This window comes from Silene latifolia, chromosome X (assembly GCF_048544455.1).
Source record: "Silene latifolia isolate original U9 population chromosome X, ASM4854445v1, whole genome shotgun sequence".
Lineage (NCBI taxonomy): Eukaryota > Viridiplantae > Streptophyta > Magnoliopsida > Caryophyllales > Caryophyllaceae > Silene > Silene latifolia.
The window spans coordinates 155,870,764-155,878,557 of NC_133537.1; positions in this window are offsets into that span (position 1 = coordinate 155,870,764).

The window sequence follows — 7,794 nt, forward strand, 5'->3', positions numbered from 1 at the left end:
CTCAGAAACTTTGGATAGTGGAGGACCTTATCCAGGGCGTACGAGAGTCATTCTAGAGATAGGATGCTAAAGAGGAACGACTCCTTATCTTTAGTACCTATGTCAAACACCGCTTTTTGCCTTGGTTGGCCTAGGTATAAAGTGGATTCGAACGGGTTCCAAGCATCCCACAAATGCTGGGTAGCGACTCCGAACATTTCTTGCATCGTTTCGAGACCCTTGTCGAGACGAAACCGACCGATCTAAAATGATCCGGTTGAAAGCATTTTTACGCCACAGATTAGCTAGGCGTCGCAGGTGGCCTATGTCAACAGATTGGCGACTTCGCTGGGGATTACTAGGACGCTTGTGTCTTTGTGATCCCTAGATGGTGAGACTCGAATGAGGTCTTGGTGGAAATGCATTAATGATATTACGGTCATAAGGCGGGTTCCTGGTCTGGGCCCACAACCTAACCTTTTTCGACCAATTGGCTCGTCACGTCGGCGTGAGTTTTCTCATCCCCGCGTTTTGAATCTCGATTGAGTCAAGCATACCGTTGACGTTACACATTTCTGTTTTGTCAAAGAGCTTTCATTTCCTTCGTGCACCAGGCTAGGGCACCCTCCTTACACATATTGTTTGGATTGGTATCCCTCTCAAAAATCGGGATTTGATCTCTTGATGTCTAACCCACCCTTTTAAGCCAAAACCCATGTCATCATTATGCATAATATAATGAAACTGCGAATGCTTAGGTGTTATGTGATCATAAGTCCTCCCGTGTCATTTCAAACATTCAAAAACCCCTTTTGCGCCATTATAATGGCCATTTCAAACCTCGGTCTTTCGCCGACTGTTGTATTTCCAAAAAGCACGCCTGTTTAGGCCATCGTAATGACGATTTTTAAACACGGTTTTCAACATCCACTTCAAAAATCACGCCTTTTTAGGCCTTCGTAACGATGATTTTCAAACATGGTTTTCGCAACCATTTCAAAAACACCTTTTTACGCCGTTATAATCGCCGCGTCAAGACACAGATTTTAACCCGTCTCGCGCCGACACAATGGTTCTTTCAAAACCCGAAAATAACGCACACCCTTTTTTTGAGACTTTTTCAAATCCCGAGGACCATGCACTGTCCCCGGGACCACGACCTTTTCAAACCTTTCAAAACTCGATTTTCAAAACATACGATTTTAGATTTCAAAACCCGTCTTTGGAATCAGCACAGTGTTTTCAGAGCCGCCACAACTCAAACTCAAACCGTCTTTTAAAAACAAACTTAAGACAACTTTATAACTGACCGATTTTCGAAGATTCCTACTCTTCGGAAGCCGTCCATAAAGCGACAAACGAATCTTTTTGAAAATCTCTATTTTCGAAAATTTCAGTCCACCATTGCAATTCCGCCTCGTGTCTATCGAGTCGAAGCAAGCGTACTTATGGGTCTTTACTTATGAGTCGACTCCCCTCGAGACTCGTCCAACGGCGTCACGCCACTACGTTGGGCATGAGTCAAAATCCGGTCAGCACCGTCACATTGTAAATCGGGTCAGCACCGAGGCAACACACATGGTTGCCCTTAACTTTTTGACTATGAAGTGCCTTTCCGTATTTTGTGTTGTCTGCGTTTAGTCGTTAAACAGTGTTGGATTATGATGTCACGTGAGCCATTTTCTGCCTTAGAGCCATGTCCCTGTCTTCAGCTTCGTCCAGTGACAACGATGACAACAGAGATCTCACGACTGCTCAGCTAGCCAGCCTTCTCACCGCTCTTAAGGTCACCCTAGACCATGTCGAGACCCGTATCGACACCTTGGAAAACAAGGAAATCGGAGAACACAATACTCCGCCTTTGACTGAAACCGAGAAAAGGCTCAAGCTCTTGTAAGAACAACTCCTAGCCCGTGGTAACAACATCCACCTTGAGAACAATCGAAAATTCGAACCCGTTGGGGATTAACTACCCGGCAACTTTACCCTGACTGATGTACCAAAATATAAGGAGGTGGAAGACCCGTTCAACCACATTCGGGCCTTTAAAGACTAGATGTCTATCAAAGGGGTCAAGCAGGAACTTTTCACCCGGATCGTTCCGTCATCCCTGGAACCAATTCCCCGCCAATGGTACTATTCAATCCACCCAAAAGCATTACTGCCTGGGACGAAGTCACCGTTGAATTTACCAAACAATATGACGACAACGTCGAAATCCAAGCCAACACCCGCACTCTTGAGGTCCTGACTCAGAATGATAAAGAAGGGTTCACGGAATTCCCCACCCGTTGGAGGAGTGTAAGCACTCAACTGGTTAGTAAGACGAGTGAATCAACTCTAGTGGACAAGTTTTTCAACAACCTCCGTTCGGTTTATCCAACCTTGCTAAGATATCAAAACATAAAAACATTTCAGGACCTACAAATCCTCGGAACTCGCATCGAAGACGACCTCCGCAAGGGTGTCCTAGCCAAAACCACCGGTAGAGGCTATTAGGGATCTACATCAACTGGATCTCGCCCCTATGGTTAAACAAAATCGACGAGGTCAACCTCCTCGAACCAACCACAAAGAAAACTGAATGTCCTCAAAGGCTATTCACAAACTTGGAAACAACCTATGCTAGTGCCCTAAAAAGACTCATGGAACAAGGGAAACTACAGCCAATTGGGCCCACTCTAGACCCGTCTGATGCCAAGAAAACCCGTTTCTGGAATCCCAATGCCTAGTGCCAATACCACTAGGGTAAAGGTCATGACACGGAGATCTGCTTTAAACTGAAGCACGCCATTCAAGATATGATTGAGAAAGGGGAATTACCTTTACGTCCACCCACCAAACCAAATAACAAGACGAACCCATGGGAATCCATGCCATCTCTGATGACGAGCCAACCTTGTATTACTCACACCTCATCCTGCCGATTGATGACGAGGTGAATGCCTTGGAAAAGGATACCCCGGACGGGATGTTTGTGTCCAGCACTACAACCATGCTCACCATGTTCCAACAGGTTGAAGAAGCCATAGCCAGTCTCTTAGAAAGGATTACCCGACTTGAGGACGCCTACCACCGGTTGATTTTCAACCCACCAATAGCACGCCCGAGGGAGGGTCCTCCGAGCACCCTAAATGCCCATTACCAGAAAGTATTGCTCCCGCAACCATTCTGGCATGCACCCCCCCCCCCAAACTTCCCCTACAAAAACTACCCGCCGAGGAATACCCCTTCAAGGTACCCTCGCGATCCCGAAATCAACGGTATTTGGAGAGACGACACAGAGGATGTCTACATTGTTCTGAGGAAGGGCAAAAAAGCAAAAGAAATCAGTCATCTTACCCGGTCCGGATGCCCCTACCAAAATCCGAACAGTTCAACAACCATTGCAACAATGAATGACCAAATCATCCCGGACGTGGACACTGAACCCAAGGTTCTCGAAAACTCGATCCTTAAACAGCATGAAAAGGCGAAGGCCGAAATTTCAATTTGGCAACTGATTCCTACGTCCTTTGAACATCGGCAGGGTTTGCTACAAGCCGTAGGAAAGTTGATAGTTCCATCTACCTCTTCTCCCGAAGAAGTGGTAGCACACATGACAAGGTATGTCCCCGACCTGAGCAACCCGGTCATCTTCTCTGATGAAGATATCCCTCCATTCGGAGCCAACCATAACCTGGCCCTATACATCACCTTATAATACCTCAAGAAGATTTTGCTTATGGTTCTAGTGGATGACAGATCCACGGTCAATGTCATTCCCCTCAAGATGGCTCACAAACCAGGAATCAAGGAATTTGATCTGGTTCCAACTAATCAAGGAGTACACGCTTATGATGGCACTCGTCGTAAGGTTGCAGGGCTTATCACCCTGACCGTTGCAACTTGACCCTTGGAAAGACAAGCCAATTTTCAGGTGGTCGATATCGACGCCTCTTTCAACATGCTTCTGGGACGCCCCTGGATTCACGCTGCGAAGGCCGTCACCTCGACCCTTCTTCAGGAAATCAGGGTCCCTTTCAACGGGAAAACAATTACAATTCCCGCATCCCCGATCAAGGCTATCATGAAGAAGGGAGTAGCCTCTCAGGTCATTGAAGAGGACGACAGCAAAATGTGGGGATTCCATGCTGTGAATGCCATAACCGATGAATCAGCATCCTTAGATTGTGACCCGTTATCGAAACTCACAGTCAACCGCATTTTGATGCGCCAGGGTTATTTCCCAGACCTACATCTCAATCCACTAAAGAGCACCTTGCCTCCTATGAAACAGGCCAAGGTCCGCAACATCCTCTTCGAGCTAGGCTATAAACCAGCCGATGAAGACGTCCAGGAAATGAATCTCCTACTACGAAAACGCAAAAAATACGGAGTCATCCTCCGTCCCCACCATTTGACTCTCAATGGATACTTCGTCCCCGAGGGAGAATCCGAGCTCTACAACGGCTATACTGAGCCAATTTATGACTCCGTAGGTAAGGTCAAACACTCGGACGTAGAGGTCTTTCAAGACTACTACTTCATCCCCGACAACACCAAAGCTGCGTCAACCAAATGTGAGTCGACCCCATGCCTCGACGGACAAGCCATCAGTCTCATCTTCGGAGAAGATCACATCAAGCACCTCGGCTATATGGACATCAACAACATTGCTTTAGAAGATAACCAGTTCAATCCCACCGCCTTAATCTCTGATACTAACCCAGAGAAAGCTACACAAGGCTGGAGGAAGACTGTCAAGTGGACCGATCGCCAAGGCCGCATTCTTAAGATCACAACTGGAGAAGGCCCTATGTTCAAAGAGGGAAGTGAAGAAGAGTCTGAGTCTGAGTCTGAGTCTGCCCTAGCTCCTTCCACTCCTTATGTCCTAGTCAAAGTCCCCTTTCCACTATTTTATCGCAAACTTGTGGCTGCCTCAGAGGCCGAGTCAACTAGGGTCATCCCTACTCCCGTGGAGGGTAGCAACATGGAGCTAGTTCCAGGAGCCACCGCCTCTACTGTGTCGCCTCTGACTGCCCATGAGATGTCTGTCCTATCCGAGCTTTTCGCTCAAGCCGACTTAGTGAACGCTAAGTTTGCTTATAACTAATCTCAATTTAATTGCAATGCAATTCTAAAAGAATATGAGGAATTTGACTTGAGTGACTACCCACCTCACCTAGCCAAAGAACTTGACAAACGAGAAGATAGGACCCCCATCATTGAGGAGACCGAACCTATTAACGTAGGGACCGATAACACACCTCAAGAACATAGGATAGGGACCACCCTTGACCCCTCGGAAAGACGGTAGTTCATCGACCTCCTACACGAATACAAGGGCATATTTTCATGGTCCTACAAAGATATGCCTGGGAACGACAGGGAGATTAAAGAACACAGGACACCCAATAAGCCCGAAGCTAAACCCGTGAAACAGAAGTTGCGCCGCATGCGCCCTGAATGGGCCCTTAAAATCAAGGAAAAGGTAGAGAAACAGTTCAAAGCTGGATTCATCAAAGTTTCAGAATACTCTGACTGGGTGGCCATCATAGTCCCTGTACCCAAGAAAGACGGGATAATTCGGGTTTGCGTCGATTTCAGAGACCTGAACAAAGCAAGTCCTAAAGACGGCTTCCCTCTTCTACATGTTGACATCCTGGTGGATAACACCGCCGAATACGCCCTATTATCATTCATAGACGGGTATGCTGGGTACAACTAGATCAAAATGATCGAGGAAGACATGCACAAGACTGCATTCACTACACAGTGGGGTACATATTGCCACACTGTCATGCTCTTCGGTATAATCAACGCTGGAGCAACCTATCAAAGAACCGCCACCACTCTCCTATATGACATGATTCACAAGGAAGTAGAAGTGTATGTCGATACATGATCGTCAAATCAAAAGTGCGGGACGGCCATATCAGCGTCCTTCGGAAATTCTTCGCTCGCCTTCAGAAATACAATATGAGACTAAATCCTCAGAAGTGTTCATTCGGGGTCACCTCCGAAAAATTCTTGGGACACGTCGTCAGCAAAAGGAGCATCGAAATTGATCCTACCAAAATCAAGGCTCTTCAACAAATACCTCGGCCTAAAATCGAGAAGGAGATACGGGGGTTTCTCGGTCAGGTCCAATACATTAGCCGCTTCATAGGCAAGCGCACTATGATTTGTGAAACAATCTTCAAGAACCTTCGCGCCTCTGATCACACCGATTGGGATAAAGATTGTCAAAAGGCCTTTGACAGGATAAAGGAAATCCTATCCAAACCTCCTATCCTCATGCCACCTCAACAAAGAGTTCCCTTATCCGTATACCTGACTGTCACTGACAGCCATGGGAGCAATGCTAACAGAAACAGTCGACGGCGAAGAACGAGCCATCTACTGCATCAGCAAAAAGTTCATCGAATACGAAACAAGATACACCCAACTGGAAAAGACATGGCTTACCCTAGTCTGGTCAACAAAGAAGCCGTGACATCACATGCTCAGGTACACGGTTCACATCTACTCCAAGATTGACCCGTCAAATACATCTTCAAAAAACCCGTACTAAACGGAAGATTGTCTAGATGGACACTAATGCTATCCGAATTTGACCTCAAATTCAGACCCCTCAAGGTTATTAAGGGAAGGGCAGTCGCCGATTTCCTGGCAGAAAACCCCGTCAACGAGGATACAACGACCGACACATTGTCACTTCCTGACGAAAACATCCTTTGTACCGACACCGACGCATGGGACCTATACTTCGACGGTGCATCAAACTTGAGAGGTTTCGCGGTAGGAATCCTTCTAATATCTCCAGAAGGGGAACATGTTCCGATCTCAGTCAAACTAGACTTTGTCGTCACCAACAATGCCGCCGAATACAAAGGATGCCTCATCGGCCTACAAGCAGCCATAACACTTGGCATCAAGAAGTTGAGGGTCCACGACGATTCCTCACTTATCATCAATCAGGTATCCGGGTCATGGAAAATCCGAAGCGACAGCTTAGTGCCCTACCGAGCAAAAATCAATCAAGAGGCCGCATTCTTCGACCAAGTCGACTACTTCCTGATGTGGCTCATGTTTGTGCACATTTAGTCGCCAAACTAGCCTCGTTCCTATGCTTTCTAGTGCTTGTTAGGGTCGTGATGTGACTCTTAATTGCACACATTTAGTCCCCGAACTAGCCTCGTTCGTATGCTTTCTAGTGCTTATTAGGGTCGTGATGTGACTCTTAATTGCGCACATTTAGTCCCCTAATTGAACCTATTTTGCATACTAATATAGCATTTCATGACCATTTTATCCGTCAATTCCTTCCTATTTTGCTTTCTTAGTTCATTCTATATGTCTTATAGGAAAAAATATAATGAGGCGGAATTCCCATCTCCCGCGCATATTCGGAAGCTTGTTGACAATATTAGACGGACTAGTATGAAGAGGAGGTAAGAACGATGGCCAATGAAGCAAGAATAAACAGTATACGTAGATCATAGGCTTCTAAAGCAAGAGGTGGAAAAACTGAACCATCATCCGTCGGTCTTAAGCACAAGACGGCCGGATTGCCTTGTCCAGATCCGAGCGGCCCGAGCACGAGACGAGCGGATCCGGGACCTTTGATCCGAACGTCTCCCTAGCAAGACGAGCGGATCCCTTGGCAGTTCCAACCGTGCTTCAATTCGATCCGAGCGGATCGTGGTGAGAGTAGCTACGTGATATGTGCATCTCCCTCGACACTTGGAATTCCCTATTTAAAACTTAGCATTGTTATTTACAAATATACCCTTGCTTAACCTAATGATTTACTACTATATATACTCCATT